The following is a 17,700-nucleotide window of genomic DNA, read 5'->3' as shown; positions in this document are numbered from 1 at the left end:
ATCTCTGAATGTAGGGAAAGCTCATACTCATGTCCACCCTTCACTGCTCAAGCCATTTCCGACTAGCAAATATGGCAAGAAAAGGTAGTCTACTTCAGTTGCTATCAACCTGTGGTCTGCGGACCCCTGGAGGTCTGCAGACTATGTCTAAGGAGTTGTGAAAGACTTAGACTGAAAACTGACCATGCAGAATTCAACTATCTATACAGACAATAGATTTCCAAAGGGTCTGCACATTCATTCAAAAGTTTTTAGAGGGGGTCCACAAATGAAAAAAAAAGGTGAGAACCCCTGTTCTAATTCACCTGAGACTTTTCTCCAGTGTAACAACCCCTTCCAATTAGACATTCCATTTTTCCTAGTTTCTGGAGAAAGGTTTTATGAGGCCAACCTTTTATATGGCAACCAATAAAAATAATTGCAAAAAAGGGAAAGAAATTTGGGGCTAACGATCCTATTGAACTCAGCGTGGGTTTTGCCACTGCCTGCCACTGGCCCTTAGTAGGCCCTATAATAAATAACAAATAAATAAAATACCTAAGTCTAATATAGTTCTTAACAGGCGTATCCAGGCAAATAACTGCTCATCAGTGGGGGTACAGGTTTTATAATATAAGGTAGCAGAAGCAAGATGCCGAATTCCCTGCTAGCCAGATTATTTAGGAGGTGTTTTGCGAATGACGATAAAATGTGACATGGCAAACTATGTCAAATAAAATAATGAAGCACAGATTGTGCTCTATTGGGCGCTCTTAGCAATTTTTGAATTTTTCTGTGGAACCCCAGGATTTTTTTTTTAATTTATTGAGTAAAGTTTCTACAGGTTGTTTTTCCATCCAAAAGAGCCTTCATTTTGCAGCTAGCAGTTACTGTTGCCTGTTTGTCCAGCCTTCCAGAAAACTGCCCCAAAACAATAGTAACAGAAAGGTACAGTATGAACTGTACTGCTTTGCTTCGCCATTCATCTCGGTGAGATGTCTAGCTTCAAAGTCTGTTTGGAGCCAGTTAAATGGTAACGCTGTTAGACAGGCCAGTCGTTAAAAATGCACACAATTGGGATCAAGACATTTTACATAAAACATAGTCTTTGAGCTCAATCTCTTCCCCTTCCCCACAACCACAATGGGCTTTTGGCCCACTGTTCTCCAAATGAGGACTTTCCTATCACACTGCCCAACCTTGAAGAATTAAATAACTCCCCACCCACACTACATACCTTTCTACCCTGGATCACTGGCGTTTTCCCTTTGTATTTCCCCAAACACCGCTCTTTGGAGGTAATAATTATGTGATACATGACCTCCAGCTTGGAGAATAGGCACTTTTGCCTATTTAGGCACTTAAATACATTTGAGGATCTGGGCCTTGGCTCCCCTAGGCATGAATAAAAGCCCTTTATACATGTGATCTGGCATGGGGAGTTGTAAATTGTCAAGGACTATAGCATATTTGGCATATAACTTTGTCATGCCTACTACCACCCTGGCAAATTGAAACAAGTTCATGGCTAAAATTTTCAAACACTCCTAACTGACATAGGAGCTGAGATTCCATGTTCAAAAGTGACATAGGCACATAGGAAACCAAGTTATGCCATTGAAAGCCGACAGGACTTAGGCTCCTAAATGCCTATGGCATTTTTTGAAAATGGGACTACCATGCTTTTGAAAATATTACCCTGTATCTAAACCTGACTTTTCCACCATGATGCAGAATCATTTGGATTGTTCCTTAAGGCTGGGACTTAAGCACCCAAAATCCACTGAATTTTAATATAAGTTCACTACCTCACTCCCTTAGGCTCTTATGAAAAGCCCAGCCAAGGTGTTTGGGTGCACTTTATGAGGTGGAATTATTAATGGAGCCAGAAACTGGAAATACATTAGAATAAACAGCAGAATGAATCTCTGTGTTATTGGAAGGCTGGATATATCCCAAGGTCATGAGCCAGCGAAAATCTGAGTCACCTGGCTTTATAGTTGGAGAAATACAAGAAATAGTTTCAATAATTTTTTTAATCTCCAAAAACAGTACTAAAAAAAAAGTTTTCAGTAACAGACACGGGACATACAGACATATGATGGTGTGATGTTATTAAGGTTTTATTAGCAGTCATTTGTGATTACCTGTATAATGCACGTATGGTTTTGCCACTTGCAAGTAATATGCCCATCTCAAAGGAATGCTGATAAAACCTGTATACCTGTACACCATTCTCTCTCACACACCTGCCTCTCAATAGATAACAGATTAAAAAGGCAGGTACTGATTTCAAAATGTCTGTTTACGGTGTCCCTTTACTAACATCCACGTTCTGAATCAGATTAACTGAGAAGCATATTTTGTAGTTTAAAAGCAGAGTGAACATATGAACTAAAAGAATACATATTTAAAACCTTGAGGATTTTCCTACCTGATTAGTATAATTTCAAAATACAATGAGTTAAATAGTCCAGAAATCCTTGGCAGTGTTCCCTTGAAACTGGTAACAAACTAAGATTTGTTGTTGCACACAACTGTGGGACTTCAGTGCCCTGTATCTATTCAAGTTTCCCAGGTTACCTTGGCACCAAACTGACTGGAGAGAAATGTTTGTGAGAGATTTTAACTCTAGCTGTGGAAGAATATAATTACCACAGGGCAGGATGGTGGCTTTAAGCAAATAACTTGAGGTAACAAGACCAATGAAGGAACTCAAGCAGGCCCCATGCTTCAGGCAACCACAATGCCTATGAGGTCTGGGGAAAATACACAAAACTCTGCTTGCTATTACTGGATGCATTATATACCCCTCCTTCCTGCTTCCTACAGTGCTCCAGTCCAGCTCTGCTGGCTGGTGCAGAGAGCGAGAAGCGGCATGGCCTATTTTTTTCAAAAAAATTAGCTGTGAAAAACCCAACAGTGAAGTACCATATAACTGGAGCTGGAAACATTAACCTCCAGGGATGAAATTATGGCTCCACTAAAGTCCATGCAAATTTTGCCAGATTTTTCAAACACACACATAAGCACCCCAAAAGTCAAACATAATTTAGATGACCTCATGTATACACTTTGGGGAAGATCCTTCCCTCTCGTCTGTGGGTGTAGAAAGTCCCTGTTGCAGAAGGATGGGAGTGGGTCTGTACAATGTGAAATATATGGGAAGCCCTCACAAGGGATGCAGAGTCCCTGAATGTTGGAAAGCCCAGTTCCAGAGGACGCCTCCGTGCCCCATGCAGCTGGGGATGGCCACAGAACATGAGAGGGGGAAATGTGGGACTGATTACCATCCATTTTGTCCCAAGGAGTAGTGCAGCAGCAGCAGCAGGAGTTACAGCAACTTCAAGGCAGAAGTAGCCAGATTGTAACAGCTCCACAGCCTGGTAGGAAAGATTCATTCCACTTCTGGCCCCTACAGAATGAGCTCTGGAGCTGTAATCCTCTGTGCTTGTTCTTATGCACCTTTAGATTTGTTTACATATGTTGGTATATGCTTCTCATTAGCATCAACCGCTGGACCCCATGAATTCCACTAATCTGTGGCTGCAGAATCCACCTCTTGCCACAGAATCATGCCCCCAAACTTTCATTAAAAATAAAATGTCTAGACCTTGCAGCCCAGAAAACTAAATAAAATTTGAACCAAAGCAGGGTTGTTAATTTTCAGGCAGCCTGAAAAAAGAACTCTAAGACAGATGTAAATTGTTCCTATTCAGCTCAATGGTGTGTTGACTCTGAAACCTAATAATTTAATTGTCAACATTTTAAACAATTTGTGCTGATGATCTTTTTAGCGAAAACATCCTTCTAAGGTGCCACAATGCCAAGTAGTTTCTTATGCCACCTCATGTGCCTAAAAGCCAGAACAATCCTCTATCCAGTTACTGAAACCTCCAGCTTCCTGCTGAAAATCTTCTATGATGCAGGTCTACCTTATCAATATAAAAATACATTGGCATACTGAACACAGTGCAACTGCATTGATTCATCATAGAGTCAATGCAGTTGCGCCAGCGTAAAACTGGAGTAATGCAGAGGTTGACTCAGTCCCTGGAAATGTGAAGACTGTAAACTAAATTGAATTTAATGTCAAGAGTAGTAGCACAGCAGCTACTGAATGCATTACTTACTGAAAGCATTATTCAGTTTCACAAAGAATTCATTCAAACCCTCCATTTTAAAAATTGTAAAGAAGTTGGCATATATCTATCTATCTATCTATCTCTACCACACCAGAGTGCTGCCAAACCAAAAGACCAGGCTGCAGTTGTCAGCTGTTAGCTCAGTGTGGAGACGCAGCAGCAAAGAGCTGGGAGCTGCAGGGAGGGGCCACTGCTTTAGCTCAAACCAGCTGTTTGCCACTGCCTCTCCTCATGGCCACAGCTTGCAGCTTCCAGCTTGCCGGCTCGAGCCGCTGTGGTGCAGGAAGGGGGCCCAGTGGCACCATGTGACGAGTGTGACCAGCAAACCCTGGCAAAAATCTGAGGGTACATGTAACCCCAGGTGCCCATGCATCACCTCTGGCTTCTGCCCAGTGGGTAGGGGGGTCTTGGGGTTTCAGCCCCACAGAAGGCACCTTTTGGAGCTCGGGGCTTCAGCAGGACCAGGTCTGTAGCCCCGGACCCTGGCAGATGCCTCCTGCAGTGCTGAAACCCTGAGCCCTGGCAGGCTCTCGAACTTTTGAAGATTGTCATATGCAACTCAGAAGGTCAGTAAGTTTGGCCACCCCACTATAGAATGTTAGAGGATAGCAGCTGCTCCAGTCTGTGTTAGCTTCACTCACAGTCATGTTTCTACTACATTGCAATTTCACTATATCTATTGCCATTCATTACTTCTTAAACTGTAGTGCTGCCCGAAGGGTGGATTCCTAAATACTGTCAAAGGTGCCTGAAGTGTATGGCTAGGCAGCCTTTTTTAGCATTTTTATAGATCTAAATCAATAATAATAATTAATAATAATAATAAATCACAGTTAAATTGCATTTCTTCCACAATAGCATTTTGCAGGCAATGCTCTTCCCACAGTAGCATTTAGGGGGCAGCTGAGAACCACAATAATACCCTACACAGGATTTATTAGGGACCCAATTGTCCTCTTCTTCTCTGCCCATCCTGGGCTGGAAAGGGACTCCTGGCCCTGCTGCCCCACAGCTTCAAAGGAAGAGGCTCCTTGTCCTTTCTGGGTTCATAAAGCATCCAGGAGTAGCAGCTACTCTTGTCTTTCTGGGGAAGCCCATCAGGTGGTGGCTGCCCAGGGTTAGAGCTTATGCACACGTATACTTCTCAGGCTGCTGCTTCAAAACACTAGCTTGAAAAACACCTGCCAAAATAGGTATTTCAAAGTGAAATGAAACAATTAAAAGAATAGATAGAAACTGTTTATGGGTCAGAGATTGTAAATATATATTATATTCAACGAGTACATATAAACTGATGGTGCCCTTTACATACACTTTCACAGGCTGTCATAAACATGCACACACACAAACACATGACTACGCTGATCTTTTTCCTCACTTTTAATATTTTGGCTTACTTTCATTAAAAATGATATATCTGTATAATTTTTAATAGGTTATCGTGCTGTCCATGCAAGTTCTCTCCATTTTAAGCTCCAGTGATAACACACATGACAAGTCAAGCCTTGGACATGGGAGGGGAAAAAAAAGATGCAATTTACAAATCACTTTGTCCAAAGGAGATGCTAAATGGAGATGCAAGAAATCTTTAAGTCTCTCTCTCTCCTTCCTCCCTCCCACTCCATATTTTAAGACATCTCAGGGGAGCTTGCTCACTAGAGTTCGAACCTCTGACAGCTGGTTAGCTGCAGCTCTAGTTCAGATCTTCACTATAGCATCTTCCATATGGGAGACATAAAAAAATTAATAAAATCCGCAAAAGCTGATGACACAAACCATGCTATATTAGTGACTTCTATCATCTACCATGGCAGATACAAATTGGAAAAACATGAGAAAATCTGCTATTTAGCAGCCATCATCAATACACTTGGTAAAGAAAGGCTATTTTGCCCTTTTATTACGTATAATTCAGGCTACCTCTATACTACAGTAATGTATGGGGACAATTTCCTGGTGCAAGTGCTGGAGGAACCAACTAGGGGCAGAGCTCTTCTTGACCTGCTGCTCACAAACAGGGAAGAATTAGTAGGGGAAGCAAAAGTAGATGGGAACCTCGGAGGCAGTGACCATGAAATGGTCGAGTTCAGGATCCTGACAAAAGGAAGAAAGGATAGCAGCAGAATACAAACCCTGGACTTCAGAAAAGCAGACTTTGACTCCCTCAGGGAACTGATGGGCAGGATCCTTTGGGAGAATAACATGAGGGGGAAAGGAGCCCAGGAGAGCTGGCTGTATTTTAAAGAATCCTTATTGAGGTTACAGGGACAAACCATCCCGATGTGTAGAAAGAATAGTAAATATGGCAGGCGACCAGCTTGGCTTAACAGTGAAATCATTGCTGATCTCAAACATAAAAAAGAAGCTGACAAGAAGTGAAAGCTTGGACAAATGATCAGGGAGGAGTATAAAAATATTGCTCAGGCATGCAGGAGTGAAATCAGGAAGACCAAATAACAATTGGAGTTGCAGCAAGCAAGGGATGTTAAGAGTAACAAGAAGGGTTTCTACAGGTATGTTAGCAACAAGAAGAAGGTCAGGGAAAGTGTGGGCCCCTTACTGAATGGGGGAGGCAACCTAGTGACAGAGGATGTGGAAAAAGCTAATGTACTCAATGCTTTTTTTGCCTCTGTCTTCATGAACAAGGTCAGCTCCCAGACTACTGCACTGGGCAGCACAGTATGGGGAGGAGGTGACCAGCCCTCTATGGAGAAAGAAGTGGTTCAGAACTATTTAGAAAAGCTGGATGAGCACAAGTCCATGGGGCCAGATGCACTGCATCCGAGGGTGCTAAAGGAGTTGGCGGATGTGATTGCAGAGCCATTGGCCATTATCTTTGAAAACTCATGGTGATCGGGGGAGGTCCCGGACGACTGGAAAAAGGCTAATGTAGTGCCCATCTTTAAAAAAGGGAAGAAGGAGGATCTGGGAAACTACAGGCCAGTCAGCCTCACCTACATCCCTGGAAAAATCATGGAGTAGGTCCTCATGGAATCAATTTTGAAGCACTTAGAGGAGAGGAAAGTGATCAGGAACAGTCAGCATGGATTCACCAAGGGCAAGTCATGCCTGACTAACCTAATTGCCTTCTACGATGAGATAACTGGCTCTGTGGATGAGGGGAAAGCAGTGAACGTGTTATTCCTTGACTTTAGCAAAGCTTTTGATACGGTCTCCCACTGTATTCTTGCCAGCAAGTTAAAGAAATATGGGCTGGATGAATGGACTATAAGGTGGATAGAAAGCTGGCTAGATCATTGGGCTCAATGGGCAGTGATCAATGGCTCCATGTCTAGTTGGTAGCTGGTATCAAGCGGAGTGCCCCAAGGGTCAGTCCTGGGGCCAGTTTTGTTCAATATCTTCATTAATGATCTGGAGGATGGCATGGATTGCACCCTCAGGAAGTTTGCAGATGACACTAAACTGGGAGGAGTGGTAGATGTGCTGGAGGGTAGGTATAGGATACAGAGGGACTTAGACAAATTAGAGGATTGGGCCAACAGAAATCTGATGAGGTTCAACAAGGACAAGTGCAGAGTCCTGCACTTAGGATGGAAGAATCCCATGCACTGCTACAGACTAGGGACTGAGTGGCTAGGCAGCAGTTCTGCAGAAAAGGACATAGGGGTTACAGTGGATGAGAAGCTGGATATGAGTCAACAGTGTGCCCTTGTTGCCAGGAAGGCTAACGGCAATTTGGGCTTTATAAGTAGGAGCATTGCCAGCAGATCGAGGGATGTGATCATTCCCCTCTATTCAACATTGGTGAGGTCTCATCTGGAGTACTGTGTCCAGTTTTGGGCCCCACACTACAAGAAGGATGTTGAAAAATTGGAAAGAGTCCAGTGGAGGGCAACAAAAATGATTAGGGGGCTGGAGCACATGACTTATGAGGAGAGGCTGGGGGAACTGGGATTATTATTCTACAGAAGAGAAGAATGAGGGGGGATTTGATAGCTTCTTTCAAATACCTGAAGGGGTGTTCCAAAGAAGATGGATCTAGCCTGTTCTCAGTGATAGCAGATGATAGAACAAGGAGTAATGGTCTCAAGTTGCAGTGGGAGAGGTTTAGGTTGGATATTAGGAAAAACTTTTTTCACTAGGAGGGTGATGAAGCACTGGAATGAGTTACCTAGGGAGGTGGTGGAATCTTCTTCCTTAGAGGTTTTTAAGGTCAGGCTTGACAAAGCCCTGGCTGGGATTATTTAGTTGGCGGTTGGACTAGATGACCTCCTGAGGTCCCTTCCAACCTTAATATTCAGTACAGTACCTGTGCTGGCATATTTATGCCGGCATAGCCCCCTGGCATAGACACAGCCTACCCTAGCAGAAGGAGTTTTTCTGCAGGTGTAGGAACACCACCTCTCTAAATGATGTTCTCTATGCCAACAAAAGCACACTTCTGTCACCATAGCTGCATAAATGCTTAGGGTTTTGTTAGCATTAGCTGTGTTGGTCAGGGGTCTGATTTTTCACGCACCCTGACTCACATAGCTATGCCAATATAGGGTAGACCAAGCCTCACAAGTGTTGTTTTTTTATTTCCTTCTTAGGTGTACCCATTTGTCACATCACACACAAATGCTGAGAACTTTTCATCTTCAAGACTCTGAACAAACAACTTTAACTAATTCTCATGTGATGATTGGGGGTGATGTGTCTATGTCCGATTTATGAATTTTGGTTGATTTTTATGAAATTGCTATAGTACTGAATGTGCCTCCCAAAAGGGCTGTTCTGGTCAGAGAGGGGTTGGCAATGACCTCCCAACATCTATAAAATGCCTAAAAAAGGCTGGTGTCTACAGTAGCCACTGATTTCCTTTCATATGTTTACTAAAAGTGAGGGTGTGAAAAGCAAGTATCTGGTGCCTTTAAAATAACCAGAGAGCTCAGGGTAGGTGTAGCCCTTTAGCCTGGGTGGGCAGCCTACCTAAGAGAAGGAAAATTGTGATTTCAAACCCCATCCATGTTTTGAAACGTGCTATTGGGTAAAGGTAACACTAGTACCTCCTGTCAACGGTCAACCAGGTCTAAGGCAACAAGGTAGGAAGAGAGTGAGCAACTTAGGGTATGTCTATACTACGAAATTAGGTCGAATTTATAGAAGTTGTTTTTTTAGAAATCGTTTTTATATAGTTGATTGTGTGTGTCCCCACACAAAATGCTCTAAGTACATTAAGTGCATTAACTCAGCAGAGTGCTTCCACAGTACCGAGGCTAGCGTCGACTTCCGGAGTGTTGCACTGTGGGTAGCTGTCCCACAGTTCCCGCAGTATCTGCTGCCCATTGGAATTCTGGGTTGAGATCCCAATGCCTGATGGGGCAAAAAACATTGTCGCAGGTGGTTCTGGGTACATGTCATCAGGCTCTCCCTCCCTCCCTCCCTCCCTCCCTCTGTGAAAGCAATGGCAAACAATCGTTTCGCGCCTTTTTTCCTGAGTTACCTGTGCAACGGCAAGCATGGAGCCTGCTCAGCTCACTGTCACCGTATGTCTCCTGGGTGCTGGCAGATGTGGTACTGCATTGCTACACAGCAGCAGCAACCCATTGCTTTGTGGCAGCAGACGGTGCAATAGGCCTGAAAACCATCCTCATCGTGTCTGAGGTGCTCCTGGCCACAACGGTAAGGTCAGTCAGGAGCGCCTGGGCAGATATGGGTGCAGAGACTAAATTAGGAGTGACTCGACCAGGTCATTCTTTTTAGTCCTGCAGGCAGTCCTATTGTACCATCTTCTGCAGAGCAACCAAGAGATGTGGATGGCTTGCAGTGCTACTGCAAAAAGAAAAGGAGTACTTGTGGCACCTTAGAGACTAACCAATTTATTTGAGCATAAGCTTTCATGAGCTACAGCTCACTTCATCGGATGCTTTCAGTGGAAAATACAGTGGGGAGATTTATATACATAGAGAACATGAAACAATGGGTGTTACACACTGTAACAAAAGAGTGATCACTTAAGGTGAGCTATTACCAGCAGGAGAGCAAGGGGCGGGGGAAGGGGAGAAACCCTTTTGTAGTGATAATCAAGGTGGGCCATTTCCAGCAGTTGACAAGAACGTCTGAGGAACAGTTTGGGGGGGGAATAAACAAGGGGAAATAGTTTTACTTTGTGTAATGACCCATCCACTCCCAGTCTCTATTCAAGCCTAAGTTAATTGTATCCAGTTTGCAAATTAATTCCAATTCAGCAGTCTCTCCTCGGAGTATGTTTTTGAAGGTTTTTTTGTTGAAGAATTGCAACTTTTAGGTTTGTAATCGAGTGACCAAAGAGATTGAAGTATTCTCCAACTGGTTTTTGAATGTTATGCTCAAATAAATTGGTTAGTCTCTAAGGTGCCACAAATACTCCTTTTCTTTTTGCAAATACAGACTAACTCGGCTGCTACTCTGAAACCAGTCCTACTGCACCATCTGCTGCCAGCCAAAGATGTAAAAGATAAATGGAGTGGATCAAAACAAGAAATAGACCAGATTTGTTTTGTATTCATTTGCTCCCCCCTCCCTCCCTCCGTGAAATCAACGGCCGACAATCGTTTTGGTGAGGTCTGTCAGGGGCACCTTGAAAATTTTAATGGAGATTCAGTCCTGCCTGAAATACCAGAGGGAGGGATAGCTTAGTGGGTTGAGCATTGGCCTGCTAAACCCAGGGTTTTGAGTTCAATCCTTGAGGGGGCCATTCTGTGTGACAGTTGTTTTTGTTTCTCCTTGATGTAAAGCCACCCCCCCTTTGTTGATTTTAATTCCCTGTAAGCCAACCCTGTAAACCATGTCGTCAGTCGCCCCTCCCTCCATCAGAGCAATGGCAGACAATCGTTCCGCGCCTTTTTTCTGTGTAAATGACATATCATGGCAAGCATGGAGCCTGCTCAGATCACTTTGGCAATTAGGAGCACATTAAACACCACACACATTATCCAGGAGTATATGCAGCACCAGAACCTGGCAAAGCGAAACCGGGCAAGTAGGTGACGTTAATGCGGTGACAAGAGTGATGAGGACATGGACACAGTCTTCTCTCAAAGCACGGGCACTGGCAATGTGGGCATCATGGTACTAATGGGGCAGGTTCGTGCGATGGAATGCCGATTCTCGGCCCAAGAAACAAGCACAGACTGGTGGGACCACATAGTGTTGCAGGTCTGGGACATTTCCCAGTGGCTGTGAAATTTTCACATGCATAAGGGCACTTTCATGGAACTTTGTGATTTGCTTTCCCCTGCCCTGAAGTGCATGAATACCAAGATGAGAGCAGCTCTCACAGTTGAGAAGTGAGTGGCAATAGCCCTGTGGAAGCTTGCAACACCAGACAGCTACCGGTGAGTCGGGAATTTGGAGTGGGCAAATCGACTGTGGGGAGTGCTGTGATGCAAGTAGACAACACAATCAAAGATCTGCTGATATCAAGGGTAGTGACCCTGGGAAATGTGCAGGTCATAGGGAATCCCATTGCAGCAAAGCCATCCACTAACTGTGGTGGGGCCATAGACGGAACCCATATCCCTATCTTGGCACTGGAGCACCAAGGCAGCGAGTACATAAACTGCAAGGGGTACTTTTCAATAGTGCTGCAAGCACTGGTGAATCACAAGGGACGTTTCACCAACATCAACGTGGGATGGCTTGAAAAGGTACATGACGCTCGCATCTTCAGGAACTCTGGTCTGTTTCAAAAGCTGCAGTAAGGGACTTTATTCCCAGACCAGAAAATAACCGTTGGGGATGTTGAAATGCCTATAGTTATCCTTGGGGACCCAGCCTACCCCTTAATGCCATGGCCCATGAAGCCGTACACAGGCAACCTGGACAGTAGTCAGGAGCTGTTCAACTACAGGCTGAGCAAGTGCAGAACGGTGGTAGAATGTGCATTTGGACGTTTAAAAGCGCGCTGGCGCAGTCTACTGACTCGGTTAGACCTCAGCGAAACCAATATTCCCACTGTTATTACTGCTTGCTGTGCGCTCCACAATATCTGTGAGAGTAAGAGGGAGACATTTATGGCGGGGTGGGAGGTTGAGGCAAATCGCCTGGCCGCTGGTTACATGCAGCCAGACACCAGGGTGGTTAGAAGAGCACAGGAGGGTGCGGTGCGCATCAGAGAAGCTTTGAAAACCAGTTTCATGACTGGCCAGGCTACGGTGTGAAAGTTCTGTTTGTTTCTCCTTGATGAAATCCCCACCCCTTGGTTCACTCTACTTCCCTGTAAGCTAACCACCCTCCCCTCCTCCCTTCGATCACCACTTGCAGAGTCAATAAAGTCATTGTTGCTTCACATTCATGCATTCTTTATTAATTCATCAGACAAATGTGGGGATAACTGCCAAGGTAGCCCGGGAGGAGTGGTGGAGGAGAGAAGAACTGGGAGGGGGTGGTGGAGGAGGGAAGGACAAGGCCACACAGCACTTTAAAAGTTTAAAAGTTTAAAACTTATTGAATGCCAGCCTTCGATTGCTTGGGCAATCCTCTGGGTGGAGTGGCTGGGTAGCCGGAGGCCCCCCCACCACGTTCTTGGGTGTTTAGGTGAGGAGGCTATGGAACTTGGAGGAGGGCGGTTGGTTACACAGGGCCTGTAGTGGCGGTCTGTGCTTCATCTGTCTTTCCTGTAGCTCAACCATATGCTGGAGCTTATTAGTTTGATCCTCCAGCAGCCTCAGCATTGAATCCTGCCTCCTCTCATCATGCTGCCACCACCTTTCAGCTTCAGCCCTCTCTTCAGCTTGCCACCTCTCCTCCCGGTCATTTTGTGCTTTCCTGCACTCTGACATTGTCTGCCTCCACGCATTCATCTGTGTTCTGTCAGTGTGGGAGGACAGCATGAGCTCAGAGAACATTTCATTGTGAGTGTGGTTTTTTTTGCCTTCTAAACTTCACTAGCCTCTGGGAAGGAGAAGATCCTATGATCCTTGAAACACATGCAGCTGGTGGAGAAAAAAAGGGACAGTGGTATTTAAAAAGACACATTTTGTAGAACAATGGGTACACTCTTTCACAGTAAACCTTGCTGTTAACATTACATACATAGCACATGTGCTTTCATTCCAAGGTCGCATTTTGCCTCCCCCCACCATGTGGCTAGCCCCTCACCCCTCCCCGTGGCTAACAGCGGGGAACATTTCTGTTCAGCCACAGGCAAACAGCCCAGCAGGAACAGGCACCTCTGAATGTCCCCTTAAGAAAAGCACCCTATTTCAACCAGGTGACCATCAATGATATCACTCTCCTGAGGATAACACAGAGAGATAAAGAACGGATGTTGTTTGAATGCCAGCAAACATACACTGCAATGCTTTGTTCTACAATGATTCCCGAGTACATGCTACTGGCCTGGAGTTGTAAAGTGCCCTACCATGGTGGACGGAATAAGGCTGCCCTCCCCAGAAACCTTTTGCAAAGGCTTTGGGAGTACATCCAGGAGAGCTGCAAATGACAGGGCAAATTAATCATTAAACATGCTTGCTTTTAAACCATGTATACTATTTTAAAAGGTACACTCACCAGAGGTCCCTTCTCCACCTGGCGGGTCCGGGAGCAGCCTTGGGTGGGTTCGGGGGGTACTGGCTCCAGGTCCAGGGTGTGAAACAGTTCCTGGCTGTTGGGAAAACCGGTTTCTCCGCTTGCTTGCTGTGAGCTATCTACAACTTAATCATCATCATCTTCCTCATCCCCAAAATCTGCTTCCGTGTTGCCTCCATCTCCATTGAAGGAGTCAAACAACATGGCTGGGGTAGTGGTGGCTGAACCCCCTAAAATGGCATGCAGCTCATCATAGAAGCGGCATGTTTCGGGCTCTGACCCAGAGCTGCCGTTTGCCTCTCTGGTTTCTGGTAGGCTTGCCTCAGCTCCTTAAGTTTCATGCGGCACTGCTTCAGCTCCCTGTTACGGCCTCTGTTCTTCATGCCCTGGGAGATTTTGACAAATGTTTTGTCATTTCAAAAACTGGAACAGAGTTCTGATAGCACGGATTCCTCTCCCCATACAGTGATCAGATCCCGTACCTCCCGTTCGGTCCATGCTGGAGCTCTTTTGCGATTCTGGGACTCCATCATGGTCACCTCTGCTGATGAGCTCTGCACTCACCTGCAGCTTGCCACGCTGGCCAAACTTTTGAAATTCAAAAGTTCGTGGGCCTTTTCCTGTCTACCTGGCCAGTGCATCTGAGTTGAGAGTGCTGTCCAGAGCGGTCACAATGGAGCACTCTAGGATAGCTCCCAGAGGCCAATACTGTCTAATTGCTTCCACAGTACCCCAAATTCGACCTGGCAAGGCCGATTTCAGCGCTAATCCCCTTGTCAGGGGTGGAGTAAGGAGATCGATTTTAAGAGCCCTTTAAGTGAAAAAAAAAAAGGGCTTCGTCATGTGGACGGGTGCAGGATTAAATCAATTTAATGCTGCTAAATTCGACCTCAACTCCTAATGTAGACCTGGGCTTAGTCTAACTGGGGAAAGGCCCTTAGCCAACACACGACAGTCTGTTACGAATTATTCCAGTCAGGACACGTACAGTTCGTTTCTAGGCTGAGGCAACCAAATAAAGACAGACTGCAGAGTATCTCAAAGTTTGTAGGTTTATTACGCTCGAGCGTGGTACCGCTCTGTTAAGCAGAACGGGACCCTGATTACAGGTTACACAAAGATTATATACTGTTGGCAAAACATCCTGCCTGTGTGCCTCAGGGGGCCTAAACCAATAAACAGGCCTTCTCCTTATCTATTACCAATCCCCTGCAGCCACCTTCCCCCTGCAAAAAAGCTGAAGTGGCAACTATTTCAGGCCTGTCGGCTGGTTCCTGTCTCCTTTGTTTCCCTTCTAGTAAATGGCCAAGAGGAAACCCAAAATGGAGTCACATATGCTAATTAGGTTGATTTCCCCTAACAAGTCTCTGGCACAAGATGACTATGTTGGTGCAAGTAGTTTTCGTCTTTTTATGGCAAGATATCAAAGGGCTGTAATAGATACTGGTTACAATGAGGAGTGAGACTGGCCAGTATGTGTCTCCATGAGGGACTACTGCTATTGGTGGGAGTGTGTTTCATGTCTATACCAGAAGTTTACCTGCCTTAAGTCTGGCAGTCACTGGCCAATAGGATTTCTGGCACCCAGCATCTGAACTGACCTCTAAAGGGTCAGGGGGAGTAGCAGTCAGAGCGAAGAGTCAGACAAAAAGAAGTGAACTGCACAGGCAATGAAGCCCAATATCATAAAAGACAGCAACTTCACTGGTTTGGACACATGCAGAGGATGAATGGAGGGGACCTGGTGAAGATAGCAGGGGAGGAAAGGGAGGTAAGAAAGAGACCCTAAGGAAAGCTGAGCAAGTGTTGGGTGGATTGCATCAAAGAAGATGGTAAACAGCTGGACCTTAGTGCCACTTCAGACAGAGGTAGATGGCTGTTACTTGCATGATAACTAAACCCTGGTTGATAGGATAAGGGGATGAAGCAGCAGCAGCTATATCATTGAATACTTCAGTGGATGTTGAGTCGGCCATATGCTATCAGGGTCGGTGTCACATCCCTTCCAGACCAGGGACAATGGAAAGTCAATAACATGAATACTTCCCATTCAAATGAGAGCACCTTAAAACAATGTGATGGCTGAAGTCTAGGAGATCCAGTTGGACATGACTTATCTACAAGGAGCGGGGAGAGGAGCAGTAGAATTTCCCTAGAGGGAGAACAAAGAGACTGAGGTGTTGGTACAGCCTTTTAAAAATACAGAGGGACTCAAAGAGAGACAGAGAAGAACAAAGGGACAGGCTTTAGGAAAGGGAGGGGACCTGTTGACTGTGAGACCAGCCAAAGCTGAAGAAAACGGATTTCAGAGGTCAGGGAGATTCCATGATTTGAAGGAGAAGCCATGAACTGTAGGATTATGGCCCAGCAGAGGGGACCTCCTGGACCCTGAAAGGATACTGAACCACATCCCAAAGAAATCTCAAGAATGGTGAGGAAATAAGACAAGGATTCATGTGCAAGTGTGTCTTATTTTCCTAAATCTATGGATCTTTTGTGCTGTCTAAAGAAAAAAGTCATTGTGTTAGAAATCCTTCTGTAACCTCTGAGTCTATTTGCACTGTGTCCCTGAAGAGGTAAACTGCCCACAAGATTAGAGCTCTGGGAATGGTGTGCTTAAACTACTCAGAGAGCTGGCACTAGTCTCAAGACCTAAGCAGTTGGCTACAAAGTCCCACCTCTTAGAAAGGAGTGCTAAATGCAGGATCTATACTCTTGAGTGTCTGCCTAGAGACACAAAGCCAGAGGCATTGCCTGGACTCTGTTTGGACTCAGCAAGCCAGAAGTACACAGATCCAGTGCTGGCATCCAAAAACAGCAAGCTGTGAGTGTCCAGCAAGGGGAGCTTGACCATGGCTGGGACACCTCACAACAGGGCAAATAAGTATTCCCTACATCTTGGGAAACTGAGGCACAGAGAGTTAAATGACTTGCCTAAGGTCACAAAGCAAGTGTGTGACAGAACTGGATGTAGAATGCCAGGATGAGATCCTGGCTCTATTGAACTCCATGGCAAAAGTCCCACTGACTTCAGTGGAGCCAGGATTTAACCTCAGCTGTTTTTGGTTCACAGTACTATCCTCAGATCACTAGCCTCTGACATTTCCTATGTAATTATAATATTGAGAGTTTCAGTTCTTTTATACCATTCACACACCTTTTTCCCGTCTGTCTTCTATTTGATTTTTTTTTAAGAAGGAAACTGAGAACTAGCTATGTGTGATTATTAGGGCTGTCAATTAATCGCAGTTAACTCACGTGATTAACTCAAAACAATGAATCGCCCTTATAACAATAGAATACCAACTGAAATGTATTAAATGTTTTGGATGTTTTTCTACAGTTTCAATATTGATTTCAATTACAACACAGAATGCATCCGATGAAGTGAGCTGTAGCTCACGAAAGCTTATGCTCAAATAAATTTGTTAGTCTCTAAGGTGCCACAAGTCCTCCTTTTCTTTTTGCAGAAAACAAAGTGCATGGTGCTCACTTTATATTATTATTTTTGATTACAAATGTATGCACGGTAAAAATGATAAACATAAGAAATAGTATTTTTCAATTCCCCTCATACAAGTACTGTAGTGCAATCTCTTTATCGTGAAAGTGTATTTTACAAATCCAGATAATTTTGGTTACATAACTGCACTAGAGCCTACAAGTCACAGACAAGTGCAGCAGCACAAGAGCTAGCAAACAGATCTGTAAACAGGCGAGTGGGAGTTCTGTTGGAGGAGAAGGTATTTGTATTTGGTTTTGTATTTGTAGTATTTGTATGTGTAGAGGCTTGTAGGGGCTTTGTGCTGGGAGAGAAGCTGAGCCCTGATTAGGGGGCGGGGCTTCTCTGACTAGGGGTCCTAAAAGGTAGCCAGCCAGCAAACAGAGCTGTAAACAGGGGAGTTTGAGTGGGAGTTTGTAAGGGGAGTTTGTATTGTAGTACTTGTTTGGGATTTGGCTTTGCTGTGGGTGGTGATGTTTTGGTGCGGTTTGTGTTTCCCAGATTAACAGGATTTAGGTGGGAAGGCTATGACAGATACAGAGGCAGAAGTGGGAGTGGGAG

This window comes from Lepidochelys kempii, chromosome 1 (genome assembly GCF_965140285.1).
Source record: "Lepidochelys kempii isolate rLepKem1 chromosome 1, rLepKem1.hap1, whole genome shotgun sequence".
In the NCBI taxonomy this organism is placed as follows: domain Eukaryota; kingdom Metazoa; phylum Chordata; order Testudines; family Cheloniidae; genus Lepidochelys; species Lepidochelys kempii.
This window is presented reverse-complemented; position numbering follows the sequence as displayed.